The sequence below is a fragment of the Pezoporus flaviventris genome, unplaced genomic scaffold (assembly GCF_033815535.1).
Source record: "Pezoporus flaviventris isolate CSIRO_AGI_PZ_B2104156 unplaced genomic scaffold, CSIRO_AGI_Pfla_v1 ptg000007l, whole genome shotgun sequence".
In the NCBI taxonomy this organism is placed as follows: domain Eukaryota; kingdom Metazoa; phylum Chordata; class Aves; order Psittaciformes; family Psittacidae; genus Pezoporus; species Pezoporus flaviventris.
In genome coordinates, this window is record NW_026892555.1 from 82,462,372 (window position 1) to 82,484,897 (window position 22,526).

A 22,526-nucleotide genomic window follows, 5' to 3' on the forward strand; every position below is an offset into this window, starting at 1 on the left:
AAAGAATTCTTTAACTTTGTGATTTGTCTTTTGATGTCTTATGAAAACAAAGTTATTTATGAAAGACCATGAACATCTGACACTTTATAGATGCTTTACTACATACCATAGCTTACAGAATTTCATTTTTATTCGTCACAGAACACAAGCAGCATCAGGTAACTTAAATGATCAGTTGGTTAGTATTTTGGTTACTAAGCATCTGGACTAAAATATTCATAAAAAGAACTAAATTAAGTATTTTTTTCTGAATTACATAGCAAATACTTTTTTCATGGAAGGATTTGTGAATGATTAAAGAACAGTCAAATTTCTATTAAATAACTGTTGCTTGTAAAACAGTGACAGTGGAAAGAATGTTTTGATATTTAAAAACTAACAAAATTTTTAACTTCTGTCTGACAAAGATATTTTTTCACCATATTATCCAACGTGATGCCATATACTGTACCTTGTTTACATTAAAAAAGATTGGAGATGCAACTTGAATTTGAAATTCCTGTTTGATCATCATTAGACAAATCAAGATTCTGTCTGGAGAAGACTCCAGTCAGGATTTTTTAGGCAAAAATTTTCCTAGAACCAATGGCTTCACACTAAAAAATAATAAAAAAAACACAACAAACAAACCAGCACAGTCTGTAGACAGGAGCGTATTCATGTTTTCTGTTGAAATTAAAGTAAAAGAACTTAACAAATTTTTGTTTTACTAATGCACATTTTCATTATTTCAAGCCATTGTTTCTACAACAGGGATAATAGAATTGAAACAAATAAATTTATTAATAGCAGTTGATAATCTGTGAATGTCAGGTTAGTTATTATTGATCTTAATGAATATAGATAGTAATATTACAATGCCCTCTAACAAAAAAGAGGAGGGTTTTTTATTGGTTTCCAGAAATAATTTTAATAATTTCTTGTGTCCTGGGTTCAGCAGTAGCAGTTATTTTTCTCCTTCTTAGTAGCTTGTGCAGTGCTGTGGTTTTGACTTTTGGCCTGGGAACAGAGCTGATAACACCAGTGTTTTCAGTTGTTGCTAAGTCATGTTTACTCTGACCAAGCACTTTGTGAGTCTCATGCTCTGCCAGGGAGGAGGGGAAGCTGGGAGGAAGCAGAGACAGGACACCTGACCCAAACTAGCCAAAGAGGTATTCCATACCACAGCACATCATACCAGGATGTAGAACTGGGGGTAGTTACCCGAAAGGGTTAGATCAGTGCTCGGGTCAGGCTGGGTATCAGTTGGCGAGTGGTGAGCAGTTGTGTTCTCTTCCCCTGTTATTTCCCTTATCATTATTATTGTTGGTGATAGCAGTAGTGGTTTGTGTTATACCTTAGTTATTGGACTGTTCTTATCTCAACCTGTGGGAGTTACATTCTTTTGATTCTCCTCCCCATCCCTTTGGGAGCAAGGATGGGGGGAAAGGGGGGAAGTGAGACAGAGAGAGCTGCGTGGTTCTGATTTTCAGCCTGGGCTTAAACCACGACAGTTCTTTTTGGCTCCCAATGTGGGGCATGAAGGGTTGAGATAATGACAGATCTGACTGGAGTGTGTCTAATCGTATTTGTGATAAGCATTCAGTGTTTTGGATTAATAGTCACTCATCACAATGCTGATTTATTGGCTCTCAAAGTTGTTGCTCTTGATCTCACAGTTTCAATATGTCGTACCTTACTTACAGCCAGTATTTGCTGTGTTAATGTTCATTGGCTGGGGGCCCTGGACTAAGATTCTTGTTTCATTGTACTTTATGGTAATGACTTGTAATACAAGAGAATCATTGATCATGAAACTGATCTGGCTTATGTTCCCAGTGTGGTCACCACCTCTATACTTTAGGAGGTATATAATAGAAGTGTTTAACAATCACACATCTTTTTTGTCCTCCTCAGGTGGTCAACCCGTGAAGGAGACATTCCCTCACACTCCCAGCACACCCCCCCCAAGACCGTTTACAGTATCATTTGAGAGTTCTGAAGGTTTTGGATGGCCTTTGGGTACCCTTGAGACCTGCCCGCTGGTTGTGATTGGGATCAGCATGTCGGCACACATACAGAGTGCGTTTTACCCACGACCATTTCGTCTGATAGCAAGAGCTGAGCAGAGTCGGGTTTGGGCCTTGTCTAGGGTTAGACAACAATATAGAAGAGCCAGGAGATTTTCCCCAGGGCTGGACAGTTATGGGTAGCAGGGTGTGTGAGATAGTATGGGCAAGTATCTAGGTCAGTGGACCCCTCCAGTGCTTTGGAATTTCACCAGTGAACAAGTGCAAAATCCAGAAAAATTAGTAAAACACTTAAATGAGGTGTGTTGTCATTCTGGTCATACCAGAGATGGACAGATCATGGCAATGTGCTGGGGCTTGGCCTATGCTTACAGGGCCCTGTTCAACACTATCCAGCACCTTCAAAAGGAAAAAAATGTCCCTGGATCTGATGGCAGCACCACTATTCCAACTCCAAGTGCAGCAGCTACACCAGCCCCAGCCACAAGTACAGTAGCTACTCAAACCTCAGTGACAAGTACAGCAGCTACCCAAACCCCGACAACAGATACTGCATCTAAACCAGAGGACCAATTTGTACCAATATCGATTGCTCCTGTACAGAAGGGGAAAAGCAAAAAAAAAAAAAAAAGACACAAAAGATGAAGGAACAAGATGAAGAAGCAGTGGCAATGCACTTTCTACCTGGAACAGCATCTGTTCAGGAATTATCATCACATGATGAAGAAGAAGAAGAAGAGGAAGAAGAAAAGGTGACTTCTCAACCTCTGACCTCAACCAAGTTACAGAATATGCAAAAAGATTTTACCCCTCAACCAGGGGAGCACATCATCACCTGGTTGCTCTGATGTTGGGACAATGGGGCCAACAGTCACGAACTAGAAGGTAGGGAAGCCAAGCAGCTGGACTCACTTGCTAGGGAAGGGGGAATTGACAAAGCAATTCACTTCACCACACTTTGTTTTAATGGGGATTAATACATTGTTCTACTCTGTAAGATGCTTTGTAGTCTACTAAAGGACTATAAGTTTTTTTGGCCTCTAAGACTTCCTATACAGTTGCAACATTTCACCGGAGCTGTTATTCAGGTTCTTCCAATTCCCTGTTTCTTTCTGCTGATGAAATTTCTTGATAGAATTCAGTATCATGGTGTGTATCTGTAGAGTAATTGCTCTGATATACTGTTGTAACTACTCCAAAATAAATTTTATGAAATATTTTCTTTCACGGTGTTTTAGAGTTGACAGTTTGTTTCTGTTGTGGACATACATGAAACATCCTTCATAACACTATGTAAAATTCCAGTCACTCATATTTAATTAAAAAAAATGAATTCAGAGTAAAAGAAGTACAGAAAAGGGATATGATACACACAGGGAAACAGCCAATTAGATAAAGATTGATCTTCCAGATGCAATGAGGAGGGCAGGCTTTTTTCTTTATTTAAACATAACAAAGTAAATTCTAAAAGAATAATTACTGATGTCTCTAAATGCCTCAGGTGTATGATCATCAAAGAAAGAGAAGACCTATTTGAGTAAAATACTTAATTGAAAGGAGAGCAAATGTGTTTGCATGCTGAACCTGTGGAAAGATATTTGTGAGGAAATTGTTGTGGGGAAAGTAATGTAGCTGGTGTTTAAGAAGGCGATAGGGAAGTTATAAAAGAAACAATATGGTAACCTTTCACAATCTTTTATCAAATCCCTAATATAAAATTTTAGAGAAAATTTTTAGGGAAGTTATAAAAGAAACAATATGGTAACCTCAAGAGAAGTGATTCACAAACCTAGGAGACTCCTTCCATTTGTATACCATTCGAATTTTAAACTATGAGACTTTCTTGCTGGATGGAAGTTGTGCTTTCCAAGTAATTTTAGTGAAATCTGATTTAAGGTACTGTTGTGTGCCCATCCAAATACAAGTGAACTGTGGCCTGCACTCTGCTGCCAAAGGGAGTGAGAAAAATGCACTGGGAATATCAGTCGTGGCATACCACTTGGCTGCCTTTGACTCCAGGTCATACTGAAGTTCTTTGCGTGTTTGGTACGGCAGTACTCAATGGCTGTGTGACTTCATTCAGGCCACAATAGTCTACTGTTAGTTTCCACTCTCCATCAGACTTTTGTACTGGCCTTATGGGACTATTAAAGGGTGATTAGGCCCTGCTGATCATTCCTTGGCTTTCCAGTCAATGTATCAGCTTATGGATGGGAATTAGGGAGTCTCTGTTGCAATACTGCTACTAGTGCACCGTTGTAGTAGCAATCAGCAAATACTGTTCTTCAGCCTTCAGCAGCCTCACAACAAAATGGTCCTCTGAGAGAACAGGCAGACAGATGCATAGTTTTCTCCATCTCCAAGACAGCCATGTCAAAAAAAATAATCTTTAAGTCCTTGAAATTCCTTCCTCTGAGATAAGTTTATGCCAAGGATGCACAGAACATCTGGGCCAGTCACAGTGGTGTGCTTTTGCCACTCATTCACAGGCTCACTTCAGTCTCCAGCACAGTTATCTCTTGAGATCTGTTTCTTCTTGTGCCCCTCCTCACTGGCAGAGCATGAGAGATTGAAAACCCCTTGCTCAGGGTAAGCACTCCTTGGCAACAGCTAAAACATTAGTTGTATTATCAGCATTATTCTCAGACTAAAGCCAAAACACAGCACCAGATGCTAAGAAGAAAACTAACTCTATGCCAGCCAAAGCCAGGACAGATACAGAGATTCTGAATGAAGTGGTTTCCTCTTTAATTGCAGAAAGATTTTTTCAAACAGGTGGCTTCTTACAGAGAAAGCCCTCAAATTTTGAAGTTTCACAATCTTTTATCAAATCCCTAATATAAAATTTTAGAGAAAATTTATGTAAGCAATCATCTGAAGGTGGCCTATAAGGATGCTGGGGAGGGATTATTCGTTAGGGACTGTAGTAATAGGACAAGGGGTAACAGGTTCAAACTTAAACAGGGGAAGTTTAGATTGGATATAAGGAAGAAATGCTTTACTGTGAGGGTGGTGAGGCACTGAAATGGGCTGCCCAAGGAAGTTGTGGATGCTCCGTCCCTGGCAGAGTTCAAGGCCAGGATGAACAGAGCGTTGGGTGACATGGTTTAGTGTGAGGTATCCCTGCCCATGGCAGGGGGGTTCAACTAGGTGATCTTATGGTCCTTTCCAACCCTAACTATTCTATGATTCTATGATTCTATGATTGTTGTTCCAATAGCAATTTGGAAATATTTTGCAAAAAGTTGTAAAAGGGCTGAAGAAAGAAGAATTAAATGAGTATAAATAAATAGATAAGAAATGATAGAATATCTGGTTGGTTTGGTACATCAAAATAGGTTAAATTCATCAGGAAAGTTACCGGTTGTGAATTATTCACTATGTTCTACTGGCTTTAATTCTTTTTGCATTTAATTACAAGGGGCTACAGATTACTTAGAGGTCTTGTAATGCATGTGCATGACTGCCAAGACTACTATTGAAAATTATATGCCATTGCTGAGAGAAAACTATACACTTCAGTAATTACATGTGGTACTCTAAATGCAGATGCAAAAGTAATTATCATAAACCGGTACTCTGCATATTAGAATGATGTATTGGCTCAATATATTAGCTTTCACTTCCTTAGATTGTCAGGACTCAATGCATAGTTAGTTTTCTCATGAAATAGGATTAAAGATCTCCAAGTAGCTTCCACTTGGTCTTAGAAAAAACAGTGTACTGTATGAGTGGCTTCATGGGGAGTGTTGAATTCATTATTACACTAGAGAAAAATAGTTATTGGCCAGCACTGATGTCTTTTGGCAGAATTGTAAAGGACACTCACATAAGACTTGGGTTTAGCTACTTCCATTTATCACATTTTCATGACCACTAAAATTTATATAGCAGAGCAAGGAAACTTAAATTCTCAAGAGGTTTATTCACATTCTCCTCCTGAAATTTTCTGTTACAGTGAAGCCTTGAAACTATGACCTTACAAATTAAAATTACAGAAAGGGAAAAAAATTGTTTGTGTCAGAAAGAGGGTTGGATACCCAGCAGTGCTATGAGCTTCAGAAGTGGATGATTCCTTGCTCTAAAATAATTTTAATTTGTGACCTTTGATGGTGGCAGTGCTCTTAACTTGGCTGAAATACTGCAGAACTTCAGCATTTCTCCAATATAATATGTGAAAGTGAACATTTTGAAAGATATTTGATCCTGTCGAGTCACACATAATCAATGGCTTTTCCTTGTTCTACAATAGCGCTTTTAGACTGTTACTGCTGCATAGAGCTAGCCTGTCTTTTTCCACTTGTTTTGTTCTTTCTATACTACCTTGAATCTCAAATTAATCCTTGACTTCTCTCAACTCTTCATACTCTTAAAAACCTTCAAAAAGCTATTTCAAATTTATGAAATAATAATTGACTCTAATGTCTCACACTGTTCTTTTGGATTCATGAGGTATGCAAAGAGAAACTTTCTTGTTTGCAATTTGTGGTGTAATTTATATTTTGCATGTTAGTTACACAGTAGACTTTTGCATAAAAAGAAATTAGAAAGCTCACTTTAGAAGAATAATACTGGACAGTACGCCTTATCTGAGAAGAGATTCAGAGCAGCCCTGCGGAGAAGGACTTGGGGGTGCTGGTCAATGAGAAATGAACATGAGCCGGCAGTGTGTGCTTGCAGCCCAGAAAGCCAACCGTATCCTGGGCTGCATCAAAAGGAGCGTGACCAGCAGGTCAAAGGAGGTGATCCTGCCCCTTTACTCTGCTCTTGTGAGACCTCACTTGGAGTATTGTGTGCAGTTCTGGTGTCCTCAACATAAAAAGGACATGGAACTGTTGGAACAAGTCCAGAGAAGGGCCACGAGGATGATCAGGGGACTGGAGCACCTCCTGTATGAAGACAGGCTGAGGAAGTTGGAGCTGTTCAGCCTGGGGAAGAGAAGGCTGCGTGGAGACCTCCTAGCAGCCTTCCAGTATCTGAAGGGGGCCTATAGGGATGCTGGAGAGAGACTCTTCATTAGGGACTGTAGTGACAGGACAAGGGGTAACGGGTTAAAACTTAAACAGGGGAAGTTTAGATTGGATATAAGGAGGAAATTCTTTCCTGTTAGGGTGGTGAGGCACTAGAGTAGGTTGCCCAGGGAGGTTGTGAATGCTCCATCCCTGGCAGTGTTCAAGGCCAGGTTGGACGTTTAGCATAAGGTGTCCCTGCCCACGGCAGGGGGGTTGGAGCTAGATGATCTTAAGGTCCTTTCCAACCCTAACGATTCTATTATTCTATGATTCTATGATAATTTTAAATATAAGAATACTTCTATTTTTGATGTAATACAATTTTGGGGCAATATGGCCTTGATCATTAAATGTGAATATTTTTATTTAAAGATAGCTGTTTAAAACCGTGGCCCAAAACATTCTGGTGAACCATCATGGGGTATTTTCCTGTCTACAAAATTTCTTGAGGTTCCACACATTTAGCATTTTTAATTTTTAATTAGAAATTACTAATTTGCATCTCTATGTACATTTCTTCTTTTATAGCAACTTATAAAGTCCTAGTGTATTTTAAATGCAGTTTTAGTGTTGGGGCTTTTTTTACGACTATAATGAACCTAAATAAACCTAACTAATCATACTTATCCATTTTAGCAAGTTAATATTCCTAAGTAAATGTTTGCTCTCCCATTGATAACTTAGTGTTGTGAATTCCTTTTTTTTTCAAACATTTTCATGTACAGTGATGGCTTAGCACAAGAGTTGTTGTAATTCATTAGACCTTCACTAGTGACTTGTGAAACTATTTACTGTTTTCTGTTTTTTAGATATTGTACCTGTGTAAAACTTCACTTTTGCTCTTTGCGCAGCTCCACTTTTTTGCTTGTACTTTTCTTGATTGCAGGTCATTGTAAAAATGTTTTTATGTCTTGTGGATGTTGATGTTTCCAGACTTTGGTCTTTGCCTGGGTCTATGTGAGTTGCCACAGTTCATGCCCTTTCTTTTCATGTCTTTTCTCTGCATTCTCTTGCAGTTTTTCCTGAAGTCTCCTCTAAGTATTTACTGGTTGATGGTTTCTTCTCTCACTGATCAGCAGCTTTCCTATATCTACCTCTGATTTGCCTTCTCAGCTTTCTGTCTTGAGTTATTTTTGATAACTTGACACATCCTGATAGTTCTAAGTTTAAGCTCCCATGTTTCATTGGTCTCCTCTGTCACCATGGGTCTTTGGATCACCTTCTGATCTCTGATGTCAAAATACTACAGTTACATCTCTGACTTCTGAGTTTCAAGTCATTGACAAAAAAAGCTTGAAAGATTCTGTTTTTTCCTTCCCATATAAAAATCCTAGGAGTTCCACTCTTCATGAGATCACAGTTTCCTCAGACTCTCACACTACTTTTTCATAGATCATCTTCTCATTCTGACTTATTTGCATATTATTAAAAAGTTGTAACATGGCACACTGTGGTAATCAGGAAAATGATATTTTTGTGTGTCTTCTCATTAAATTATTGTCTCTGTATATATACCACTATTTTTCTTTATTCCCTGATTGCAACCACTGCCTATGGACCAGGTTCATGAAGGTGTGTTTGTTGCTCCACCTCTTATTTCTCTCATTCCTCGATGTTTGTTCTCTTGCTTTTTATTTCATTGCAAATTTTTTCCTCTCAGGTTCCATTTCTGGTCCTGTATGCTTGAACAATTAAATCCTTAACTTTTAAAGTTATTTTTTTAAAAACTTTTTTCAAGAACTTTAACAATTTACATATGGAACCATCTGGGGGAAAAATATCCAATCAAGACTCTTTTATTTTTCTGATATGATCTAACCAACTCCAACTGACTCACGATGCTCTTAGATATACTCTTAAAAGGGTGAAAATTGGTATTCTTTATGCTGTAGGTCCCTAAGAAACTACTTATATGCCTGCAGTTAAATGGAAGTTTTACTAAACTGAAGTCTACTGCAACATAATTCATCTGACCAAAAGACATAGGAGTTCTTCTATCAAGATCTTCATAGCACTCCAGAGCCACACATGAGGAGGAAATCTTCCTTAAGAAAAGACTTAATGAGAAGGCCCACAGAGAGGAATCCTGGCACTAAACAAAATACCACACAAGAAAATGCAAGCAGGCAGTTATCCTCATGCATTAACAAGCAAACAAGAGTGGTTGGCTGCCAATGGCGAGGAGAAGCAAGACATGACAACCCAATACGAGTGATAAGCAAGCTTCCGCTTTATTCGTGTTACATATCGCTTATATCCTCATAGTGTTAATTATGCCTACTAGTCATAACAGCATTGGTTAGTTCTAAACGGTTTCATGCTCCTCCCACATACGGTTTCTGGTTTCAAGGATCTTCCTCATTACATCAACCTCAACTCAGTTCCTCGGTACTTTCCCCAGAGCTCAAGGACAGTGTGTCCTTCAGCTAAAGTCACATACATGTGAGGCCTACACTTTGCTTTGCTTGCACAAGGCCTCCAAGGATCCATGGCCTTGCTCTTGGAGCCATTCTGCAACAGTTGGCATGTAAGTCTGTGTTTGTATAAAGCATCACTTACCTGCAGCAGGCACTGCTTAACTTACCTGCAGCATCACTTACCTGCAGCAGGCACTTTTCATGTCAAATATTAAAATGAAGGTGTTTCTGCAATCGTTGTCATGATTATTTGCCATCTCCTCACAAGCAAATTCATTACCATGAAGATTTAACCAAATAAAAATAAGTTAACTTGTTACAAGTATTGTAATACTGTAATTAGATGTGTCTGAAATACAAAAAAAGAGGGAACATTTAGTTTACCTAATAGCTGTTTGACTGCAAGAAGTGATTCTTTTGCATTGCACTTGTACCTAAGAGAAATCGCATCAAACTGATTCAGAGATTAGGTGTGTTGAGGGAATTGAAACACTGTGCACAGTTTGTCAGGTCAGGCACTTTCATGCAGAGTGAGTGTAAAACCACACACCCCAGACATACGTGTTTGTTACATAAATGAAGCAGGTTTTTTTTCCACTCCTATCAATAGGTATTTTGATTAACTATACAAAATATGTTCAGTTATTAAAAAAAAAAAAAAAATGTGCACAGAAGTGAGAGGAAATGAAATATGCAAGGTTTTGTTGAAAATTGGCATGCTATGAAAGTAAAAAGGAATGGTACGTTTCTGTATTCAACAAATTATTCGGAACTGCTGTTAACACTATTAATGAAATAATTTGGTTTTGCCAGGCTTTTCATATTTGAATGAGTATGAATAGCACATCTTTTTTTTTTTTTTTGTATTAGAAAACTGTAACAGCGAGTATTAATTAATATTTTTAACCCCATAAACAGACTACTATTTACATATTCTATAGTTAATAATTTTGGGCTGAAGAGTTTATTGACAATTATTTCATCAGGTTATTTCATTTTCAGTGACATAGAATTAATCCTTAATGCTATTTTTAAAAGGATAAGAACTGTTGTAACACTGAAGGAGACACAAAACACTATCTGCTCTGCAGAGCTATGCATGTGGAAAACAATAAATGCATCAGCAATATGGGCATGTAAGAAAAAGGGGTTTAAAAGCAGGGAGAGGGTGGACAGAGTTAAGATTGCAGCAAACATGTTTTTATCCTTTAAAGCAACACACCTACTTATAGTTGGAACACCAGACTGCAATTTATAAGCCCTTCTTTTGCATAAGGAAAATCTTTGGGTGTCTCAAGTTGAGCAGAGAAAGAAAGAAGCACAAACCATGAAAAAGAGAGAAATTGAAGGACCCATATTTTCATCTTTTGCACATCTAGGTATTAGACATGCTTTGCAAAATCTTTAGATCTTAAAAAAAGATAAAGGGAGAAAAGAAGAAAGTATCATTCATTCTTGAGCATATCTATTAAAGAGTTTTGTTTAAGTAAAGCTAAAGGCTTTGGTGAACCTCCAGAGTCTCCCTTTTCCCTTTTCTCCTTCCAAGAAATATCAGATGAAAGTGAGGCTAATATTGCCATACTGACTTCCTCCTAAAGCTCAGCGCTGCCCACTTAAACACTAAAGCTCTTCATCTTGTCTTAGGACTTTTATCCCAGTATTACAGGACAACTATCATGTCTGTACTTTGAGATTACTTCGTATCAGTGTTGTTGGATTAGGATGGAATGTGAAATGATTTACAAAGGAAAATATTAAAAATCTTGCTTTTTGTCAAATCTTTCTCTGAGTTTTTTTTTTTTTTGTTGTTGTTGTTTGTTTGTTTGTTTTTTTCTTTCCCCCCTTACCCTTTGGACATAAATCGCAATGTCACTTGCAGATATAGCAGAACACTTTGACATATCTGACATCAAATTTACTTAATGCTAGATCAGACTGGAAAGTGAACAAAGGCTGGTTCTGAGAAAGTATGTATATGACTGCTGAAGAACATTGTCTTATTCCCAGGATATGGGTTAAGGACTGCTGTCAGAATGTCAACAAGGGACCTTTTAAACACTAGATTTACACAAAGACATAACTGAAAGTGTTTCTGAAGATAGATTGTATAAATTGATTATTCCTCATTTTTGTTTCTTTTCCTTAAGGCATGTTTGTTTCCCTCAAGCTTTATAATTGTTTTAGACTTCAGATAAAATAAGTCAATTTGCTTTATTAGAATAATCAAAAATCATTATTTGTTAACACACCAAGGTATTCATTTATATATTTAAGATTTGTCCATTGTGTAGTTCAGTTTGGCTGACATCAGGCGAGGTTTCAGTCAAACTATTGCACATGGAAATGCTGGTTCTATTAACAGACATTAATAAACAGTAATATAAAGAGAGGAATGGGAAATTGAATAGCAGAAGCAATTTGCATGCAACATTTCAAATATTGTTTGAAAAACAGTAATGCATAGGTTATGTGTGATAGAATATCGATTTTTTTTAGTAAATGAATTTTTATATACATTCAAATATGTTCTCATGTAGAGATTAATGAATAGAGAATGTGCCTAAGTACACTTAGGAGCAAGAGTAAATGAGTTTTCAGACCTGTCAAACACTTTTCTTGTTTTTTCTTCAGACTTCTGCTTTTCAAATGTTATAATTTGTATCTTGAGCTAAGGTATCTCAGTATGCCTGCTTTGCAGGAGTGTCAGGGTATATCAGAATAGAGTACTAACTTTTCTCAAATTTCCCTTGAAGTGGGAATTTTCATCAGTAAATTATTTGAAACAATAAGATTATGTGTCTTAACACAGTGTGTTTTCATTGTCAGAATATTACTAGAAATAAAATATTAAAATGCACTATAAACTTTAACATATAAAATTAGTATCAGAATAAGATATACTACCATAAAATAATAATAAAAAATAATCAAAATTAAGCCACTTTAATCTTTTTCTTGGAACATAGTCAACTGTGAGTATCAATTATTTTGATTTGTTTTTTCCAAATAATATTTGCAAGTATTATCATCAGCTCTCAGGAAAGTGATTTTGATTGATTTTCATCTTGTAGAATGTTTTTATGGAGATGTTTATTTTGATCTTATTCGACAACATTCTCTTCTCCAGGTTTCAGACAACCACTGCATGAAAATCTGCATTTGATCAAATATTCTCCCTGTAGAGGCAGAGAAGAGAAATATGTTCCTCTTCACTGCAGTTCATCTCACCTGAATACAGACTTGTTAATGAACATGTTCAATGAACTTCACCTTAAAACCTGTTTGTCTCTATTGACTTGTATTGGGTGTGGGTGTCCGGGTGTTTGTTGGCAATGATGGGGGATGGAAAGGGGGGGGTTCTGTTGGGGTGGCCTTTGTGACAACTGAGACCAGGGCAGCCAGCTAACTCCATAAGTTCCACCATATAGAACAGCTGAACCCATCAGCCATTTTCTCATACCTGACAGGACAACAGCCTTATTACATTTAAATTCCCTAGTATTTTTTCTGAAGTTCGCTGATCATTTACTACCAGCAGTATTTGTTCTATTAGAGGAAATGTAAACTTAAAAAAAATGCAAAGTTCTTCTCTTATCTGTGAGTTTATATGCCACGTGAACTATTCTATTTAAAAGATTATCAGTATAATCTGAATTGGAATGACCTTTTGCCTTCACAATGTTCCTCTACAATACAAATGTGGAGTGGTGAAGCTTACACTCCAATTATGTTTTACAATGTTGACCATGAAAACTTCATTGTAATTGTAATGTCAGATAATTTCCAAGAACATGGTTCTGACTCAGAACAATGTGACCAGCTGCAAAAAGCAAAAACTCTGCCAAAGCCTGTCACTTTTCATTTGGTCACCGTTTCCAACAGAGCTGTTCCTCATTTTATCATAGAACGATTATGACTGTTTAGGGTTTTCGCTCCTGAAATTTGGCTTTTTGCAGTATGATTGCAATATCTGCATGTCAGCAGGCCTAGCACAGGATCATGTTTTTCCACATTAGCTGTTATGAAATTTGTGTGAATGAAGACATAAGCAAATGTCTTTTTCCAGAGATGTCAAAATTACACTGCCTAAGGATGGGAGGTTATGACCTCACAACTGCAGGTTAAGACAACTTCCTTTCAGCTGGTTCATATGGCAGTTTATTTGTGGCTACAGGTCAAATTGGCTGACTGTGCACTGATTGGAAAGGACATGCTCCAGTGTTGTAGGTTTTGCTCTCTGTTTCCCTAAGGGCAGTAATTTCCAACAGAAAGTGGTAACAGACAGTATTAAAAAGTAATATCAGAAATAATTTTAGCCATTTGCTATGTGACCACAAATCTGAACCCTTGTAATTCTTTATTAAACTCAGAAATGAAGCATATAGCTCACTTTCCTTTTGCCAGTCTTTTTCTCTTACTTTTGAATTTCTCTTTCCTTTTTTTGCAGGAGTAAAAGCCCAAAACATGTTAGTCTGAATTTCTTCAGTTTCATTAGAAAAGTTTTGTGCAGCTCTAGCTAAAATTTTTGGTTTAGAAGGATAATGATTAATGTCCTGAGCCACAAAGTCAGGAGATCTGAGTCAGAAAGAGAAGAGAATAGAAAACTAAGAAACAAATGGGACACACAAAATTGACTATAAATCCTGGCCCCAAACCTGCTGAAAGAGTCTTTTCACAATTTGGTATTTCATATTCCTCCATCATTTCTTTAATCTTTAAGAACTGATAGTACTTCATTTTCCTGTCAATGGCAAACTGTTCTGTCATCTCATATAAACCATATATTTGTCTGTGAAAGAGGGGCTTTAGTTATTCTTTTCTCTCTCTATTTTTACTCACACTCTGCATTACACTTACAACAGGTTGCCAGGTATTATTGAATACTCTAGTGCGCTAAATTGGAGTTAAGAGTGGAGCATCTTATTTCTAAATTACAATTCTGATTTTAGAATGCATCCTATCATCATATCTTGTCACATATTATCAGGAGTGTGAGAAAATAAATGGATTTATAATTATGTTGACTGTACTGATAAAGAAATGCAAAAAAAAATTCTTATGACTGATATCAGGTTTGTTTTACAGTCATTATCTTTGCTGTGTAATAAAGTGGTCTCAAGAAACAAACAAAACTCTAGGATATTAAATATCTTAGTTGTAATATACGCCAGGCAAAACTCTCTGGTCTGAACATCTCAGTCATTTGTCAGATTAGACTGGATGTCAAAGAAAAATGTATAATGGCTGCAGGTTGTTTTCAGGTTTAAGAAAGAAATTAGCTGCATTTCATCTGGAATGAAATAATAAGAAAGAATTGTTGAAAAGAGTAATAATGCCCATCTGTGCCAGATGTAAGATCTGCAATGAGTTCATAGGTACATAATAAAGTTGCATGTGAAAGGGTACTTGTCTATAGGTACTGCAAGCTATTTGGGTACTGTGAGAATTGCTATGTGGGTATAAGAAATACTGTAGGAAGGACTGGTGAATATATTACTTGTAGTCATGTCATTATATCAAAAAAATAAATTTAAATCACATAAAAATATTTAATTTTAATGACATACGGAAACCCTTGAGTTTATTTTAGGCAAGTAACATTTTTTTAATGTTCAAACAGGAAAGTTGGCCACTTGTGATCAAGGCCAATGAAACAAAGTTTGCAAAATTTCAGGAAGAGGACTCTTTCCATGACCTGGTTAAAGCAGTCACATAGGATGTAAAATAGTGAGTGAAGTTTTCTCCTCTTCCTGAGAGGGCACAAATTCTCTACACTCCTCTTTAGCCTTCCCACTCCTTCTGCCTGAGTTGCCAAAGTACTGGCTGAGCTGAGCAGAGATTGGTATTTAAAAGCTGAATGGTTTCCCTAAAAGAGACTGGTTTCTACAGTGGGATGCAGGCAGTACTTTTCTGGAAGGTCAGAGATTTTGTTTCCCATGACTGTTGCAAATCAAGCTGAAAGTGTATTTATCTGATCAGTCGTCTCTCACTTCTGAGGAGAGTGCCTGCCCACCAGGCAACACAGTATGCTAACAGCCAATGAATTACTTTACACACTGCTTAGGAAAGGATTTAGCAAAATACACCTCTGTGAAAATAACCTATTGATACTAAATTTAATAGGATTAAAGAAATGCTAATCCTTCTCTCTGGCATGAGGAGTGATGTCTCAAAACAAGAAGGGATTGTAGGAGAAGGATGGTCAGAAGGAGGAACAAGGATGCAGTACACTGAAGGAAAATCGAAATCTGACAAGAGTGAATAGAAAAGGTTACAGAAAACAAAGATCTTCATGTCCATGGCCAGTGGGATGTACCACAGCAATTTTTAATCAAAGTTTTATTTTTATTTACGTTTGCCAAGTAGACCTAAGCAAGTTTTGACAGCTTCGGTGAGGGTAAATCAGACAAGCTGTATTAATAAAGAAGTTACATGCATTAATTGTGAACTATTGTATAAAGAAAAAGAGACTGAAGAAGGGGAATGAAATAAACTCTGCATAATCTTTGATAAGAGAATCTTCTTTTTTACAAAATCTGGTTAATGAAATCTGTAAGTGTGCATAGCAACAAATTTCCAATGCTTTCTGTGGCCCCCAGTCTGAAAAAGAAAATGCTTATAGACAGCAGAATAGAATAAATCTATTCTGTAAGGTACCTATGTGATCAATTACAGTACGCAGTTCACAGTTACCTTTTCTGTTACCAAGAAGGCTATTTTCCCTGGCTTGCCACGTTGCTGAAGTGTTTCACTTCCAATACATTGTATTGATTTCCAATAAATTTACCAGTCAAATTAACTTGAAACGAAATAATTATAATAGTGTAAAGCAGGTCTTTTGCTGCTTTTCTTCTGCACAATTACATTGTATTTATATACTAAGAAAGGGAAAAATCAGAAAGAGGAAGATTATTTCAGAGCAAAGACAAGTAGGGAGATGGAGAAATTAAGAAAGAGGGTTAATGTTTCATGGGTAAGAGAGAAAGAAAATTAGAATTATGACCTGGTACATACATAAGGCAAGGTTTACTAGGACTATGTTTACACAGTTCTGAAACAGCACTCTGCGGAGCACAAGCACAGCCTGCTCTGCCTCTTATCTGTCATTTTTCTGCATTAATGCCTTGCAGCTTGCTGCTGGACTTCTCCCACACTGCACTGCAGTTCAGTCCAGCCTGCATGCAGGTCCACCTAGCACATGTACATATAAGCTTTGGAGAGAGAGCAAGGCAAAACTGCATCCCTGTCTGCAACCTTGCTTTCTGCACAGTGAAAAGAGCTGTGAAGGCCAAGGAGTTCATTCCTGCAACCCAGTTACTGCGGGTATTACGGACCTACAATTGTCTTGGCCTGACACTTGTAATTTGTGCCTGGTGTGCAGAAGGTGTTTTCCTCCAGAGTTATTCTCGGAGAGGGTGTGTATGGGTTACATGTCTGTTTTTTCTGTTTTTTCTGTTTTTCCAACATCTTCAATAGCTTACCTTGGTGTTGCAGTGTCTCAACAGTAACACGTTAAGAAGCTATTTCCGCTCACAGTTTACTACCTCTTCAGGAAGTGGAGCTCTTTTTAAGTGAATCACAACAGCAGTGTTCTTTCTTCTGCTTTACATCATTTTCTTGCAATAAAACTCTAAATGATGGTTTAGTGGGAGGTGTTCCTGCCCATGGCAGAGAGATTGGAACTAGATGATCTAAAGGTCCTTTCCAACCCTAACCATTCTATGATTCTATGATTCTATGATGGCAAGTGGTGGGATATGCAGGAAGATTCTAGATAGCTAAATATTTTCATGCAGGAAAGTTCAACAAAGACAATTCTATTGACAAAGTCAGTGTTATTTTTAAATAACTGTATTTTGTAGAAGATTCTGAAGTAGATAAACTAGTTACACCTTTATTATTCACACAAATAAATTCATTGAGGGAGGGATATTTGACTTTTAATTTCTGCAGTGTTGAAAATATGTAAAGATTATTATGTATCACAGCTCAGTGAGAAGAATGCAGTTGTTAATGGTATTTATCTTTTTTCTTTTATTCCCCCCACTACCTGTCTACTCAGCACCACAACCTGACTGGGTTTTGATTGTATATATTTTTACTCTGTTGGTGATCTAGTCTTATATAAATATCTATGCCATTTATGTAAACACTGATTTTGTTCTCAAAAGCTGCAGAATGTGCTCTCATTTGAAAAAGGATTACATGTAAAAATCAAATGTGTTACATATGTGCTCTCCACAAAGGAGATTTCTGAAACTGCCTGGTGTCTAATGCGGTTGTTTTTTATTCTTATATTGATAATGAGATGTATGCCATTTTATTCAAAATTTATTTGAAATTAAGAATTCTATAATTATGCAATTTGTCTTCATTTGTTCAGTTCCCTCACAGGGGGATTATGTCCTGTGGAAATAATAACATGTAATTAGAGATTGCCATGTGGAGTATAGAAAATGTTATAATTGCATGGATCACTTCACTGTTGTAATTTCCTTCAATTTGAGGACTTTGTTACTTTACTATTTTTAAAATAGATTTTTAACACCTTTTTTTTTTAATAACAAGGGAAAGAAGTATTAAAAAAGCCCCACAAATGTTAGGAAAATTAATTCGGTATAAGCCCTAGACTATCTGTCTCAAGACAGACATGGAATACCTTCATTCACATCTCTAAAGGCCAATTGAATCAGACAATGTTTTATCACAAGCTTGTGTCTCTGAATAGAAATTTTGATCAAAATATTGCTGTTGAAACTCTTTGTCTTTTCTTTTGTCATCTCTTTACCTTTCCTGAATAGAAAAATAAAATCTTAAATGTTTTGGTTAAAATCGTGTATATTTTAGTTCGGATATACTACTTCAACAGGACATGGGAGATGCAATCCAGATACTTCACAGCCGTGTCTTTATTCAGTTATTCACAGTACAGAATCTGAAGCTTGACTTCATCTACTCAGAAGTGTTAACATCCAAGACACTCATACCTGAGAAGGACTCCTCTAGCTTTTTTAGTAAGATGTACAGTGAAAACTCAGCCCAACATAAGTCACCAGTGACTGGATCAGAAGCTACTTTTTGTGGGCATTGGCGGAGAGGCAAGACGCCTGTGCTTCTTAATATGAATTAACCTTCATAATACTTTAATTTTCCTGGCATGCATGCCTCCAACACAAACACAGATTAGTAAAGACTATGCTGTGCAGCCCTAGCATGAAAATAAAGAGATCTTGGAATTACCAGTGTCACTCCGTTAGCAGGGAAAAGCAACATCTGCTTCTAAGCTCTCATTAACTGCATCGTAGAACCATAGAATAGTTAGGGTTGGAAAGGACCTTAAGATCATCTAGTTCCAACCCCCCTGCCATGGGCAGGGACACCTCGCACTGAACAATGTTGCCCAAGGCTTTGTCCAACCTGGCCTTGAACACCGCCAGGCATGAAACATTCACAACTTCCCTGGGCAACCTATTCCACTGCCTCACCACCCTCACAGTAAAGAACTTCTTCCTTTATATCTAATCTGAACTTCCGCTGTTTAAGTTTCAACCCATTACCCCGTATCCTACCACCACAGTCCCTAATGAAGAGTCCCTCCCCAGCATTCTTATAGGCCCCCTTCAGGTACTGGAAGGCTGCTAGGAGGTCTCCATGCAGCCTTCTCTTCTCCAGGCTGAACAGACCCAACTTTCTTAGCCCATCTTCATACAGGAGGTGCTCCAGTCCCCTGATCACCCTCGTGGCCCTCCTCTGGACCTGCTCCAACAGCTCCGTGTCCTTTTTATGTTGAGGACACCAGAACTGCACACAATACTCCAGGTGAGGTCTCACAAGAGCAGAGTAGAGGGGACTTCCAGCCTGGGAACAGTGCTGGTGATACCAATGTTTTCGGTTGTTGCTAAGTGATGTTTACCCTGACCAAGGACTTTGTGAGGCTCATGCTCTGCCAGGGAGGAGGGGAAGCTGTGAGGAAGCAGAGACGGGGTGCCTGACCCAGGCTAGCCAAAAAGGTATTCCATACCATAGCACGTCATGCCCGGGGTGGGGGGTAACTGGGAGTTACCTGGAAGGACACGGGCTTCCGGCTGGGACTCGTTTCTTGGCCGGTGGTATCGTATTCTCTTCCCTTGTTATTTTCTCTTATCATTGTTGTCGTTGGTGGTAGCGGTGGTGATTTGTGTTGTACATTGGTTGCTGGACTGTTCTTGTCTCAACCCGTGGGAGTTGCACTCTTTTGATCCTCCTCCCTGTTCCTCTGGGAGCAGGGAAGGGGAGAGCCCGGGGCGGGGGGGGGACGGGGGACGGCCCTCGATTGCTCTCAGCCTGGCACCACTCACTGGGAGTGAGTGAACAAGCTGTCTGGATAGGGTTTAAACCACGACAATAATAAAAAAGAAAATGATGCACAATAGAAGAACAGGCTGAAGATTGCTTAGCCTTGGTCTAAATTAGGATTCTGACACTGGAGCAATTTTTCCTGTTATTGCCTATGTGCATTTTAGTGGGCCAGGGTTGAACAGCTGATGTTACATTATGATTTTCTGTTCTTGGCTTGATAAACCCTCAAACTACTGCTTTGGAAGCCATAGCACAAGAAGATTGGGAAAGATTCAGGTTTCTACTACAACTTCTGTTCCCATTTCCCACTCACTCTTTTGGTTCTAAGTATTTCCTCTCCTTTTCTCACCTGCCACCAGAAATCTATAGCAGGAGGCTCTGTGGAGGTGACTTCTGTAACTACAGCTTTGACAGCAGGTCTCAGTTCCTTAATGGAAACCCATTGTCAATATTGAGCAGTGGTCTGTACTGAGTGATAGAAAAAGGTGCCACATGAAAAAAGATACTACTTCATCTACAGGAAAATGGCCATTTTTCTCTGACCACTTCTGGTATAGTGGTGTTCTTGCGCATGTTTATTTTGTAATGATTATATGGAGGATATTGCTTGTTGTCCCTTCTGCACAGTTTATAATATTTAATAAACTAAGCTGTTGCCTGGTGCCATTGATCCATGATTGACTATGCACTTTACTGCTAAATACTTACTACAGTCAGATATAGGGGCAGAAAAACACTAAAAAATAATAACACTCCCCCCCCCCCCCCCAAATGTGACAGACAAAATGATGGAGAAAAACACATATTAAACTATAAAGTATCATGCTATTTTAATATATTATTTTCTGGGGTCTTTTTCTCCTCCTTTGTTTTCTTTCATTATGGAAAATACAGAGCAAAATTTGAGGTAAGACTCCTGTGATGCACAGCCACTTATTATTTTCTGGTTAGGATTTCATAATTCCCTAATTACAGACACATCCTCAAAACATTTAAAAGTGAATTTAAGATGTAAAATTGCTTAAGTCTCTTAGTTCTCTTTCTGTAGAGAGTTAGGTGTGTTGACAGTTGGAATAGGAAACAAAACAGAAGAGCAGTGTCTGTGGGGGAGACCATGACATGGTCTCCAAAAAAAAATTGGTTAGGAATCTCCAATTTGGGATAAATATCAGTGAAAGGTATAGTACCAACAGCTGCAAAACCTTTCGGTCATATATATATCCATTTCAGTAAGTAAACAAAAATAGCAAAATTCTTCCATGAATATGTGTGAGTGCTTGTGTAAGATGAAGATATGCATGGACTTTAATGGTTTTGAATCAAGCCTTACAAAGGATTACAGTAAACTGCAAGTTTAATGAAGTCACAGAATCTAAAATTAGATGATTGCTCAAGGAAATATATTATACAAAAATTTTGGCTAAAATTTTCAACATCACTGGAAAATTAACATACAAATTAATAACAATGCTAGTGCCAGAAGCATTTATGAGGGCAGCTTGTTGGAGCAGGCAGTAACACATAATTAGACATAGCTATTACCAAGGCTATCTAGATTCAGCAGCACCTGAGAGGAATGGGAGTTTATTTACCCTCCTCATCTAGTATTCTTTAAAATCAAAGATAAATTCTACATGGTTGCATTTAACCTAGAGCTGCAGGATTTGCTAAGGACTGGTATGTATGCTGAAGGGAGAAATTTTGACTTTACAGCTAAAAAAATTTATTCAGAACTGAAACCTGGAGCTTAAAATTGGTGATGCTTGCAAAACAATAAGCAAAATGAAAACCTGAAGTCAGATTCTGCATATTCCAAACATCAGGGGAAGTCAGATTCTGAGTTTTGAGTAAGACCAATCTGCAAGTGAATATTAAAATACATAGTTACAGACCAGTCAGTCTCACCTCTGTGCCTGCCAAAATCTTGAGGCAGATTCTCCTGGAAGGCACGCTAAGGCACGTGAAAAACAACAAGGTGGTTGGTGACAGCCAGCATGGCTTCACTAAGGGGAAATCCTGCCTGACCAATTTGGTGGCCTTCTATGATGGGGCTATGGAACTGATGGGCAGGGGTAGAGCAGTTGAGGTCATCTACCTGGACTTGTGCAAAGTGTTTGACACTGTCCCACACGACATCCTTGTCTCTAAATTGGAGCGACATCAATTTGATGGATGGACCACTCGGTGGATAAAGAACTGGCTGGATGGCCGCACACAAAGAGTTGTGGTCAATGGCTCAATGCCTGGCTGGAGACCAGTAACAAGTGGTGTCCCTCAGGGATTGGTGTTGGGACCGGTCTTGTTTAACATCTTCATCGTTGACATGAACAGTGGGATTGAGTGCGCCCTCGGCAATTTTGCCGATGACACCAAGCTGTGTGGTTCGGTTGATACACTGGAGGGAAGGAATGCCATCCAGAGGGACCTTGACATGCTTGTGAGGTGGGCTGATGGCAACCTCATGAAGTTTAACCATGAAAAGTGCAAGGTCCTACAGCTGGGTCGGAGCAATCCCAGGCACAGCTACAGGTTAGGCAGAGAAGAGATTCAGAACAGCCCTGCAGAGAAGGACTTGGGGGTGCTGGTCAATGACAGTGTGCGCTCACAGCCCAGAAAGCCAACCGTATTCTGGGCTGCATCAAAAGGAGCGTGACTAGCAGATCGAAGGAGGTGATTCTGCCCCTCTACTCTGCTCTTGTGAGACCTCACTTGGAGTATTGTGTGGAGTTCTGGTGTCCTCAACATAAAAA

The 22,526-nt window shown here is 38.3% G+C and overlaps 1 long non-coding RNA gene across 1 annotated transcript in view; it reads left to right on the forward strand.

Moving 5' to 3' along the window:
- Positions 1–6,635: 6,635 nt before the first annotated feature.
- LOC133267186 (uncharacterized) overlaps positions 6,636–22,526 on the forward strand; it is a 78,491-nt gene continuing 62,600 nt past the window's right edge. The window contains exon 1 of the long non-coding RNA XR_009742664.1: positions 6,636–6,730. This is a non-coding gene — a long non-coding RNA (uncharacterized LOC133267186). The remainder of the gene's footprint in view (positions 6,731–22,526) is intronic.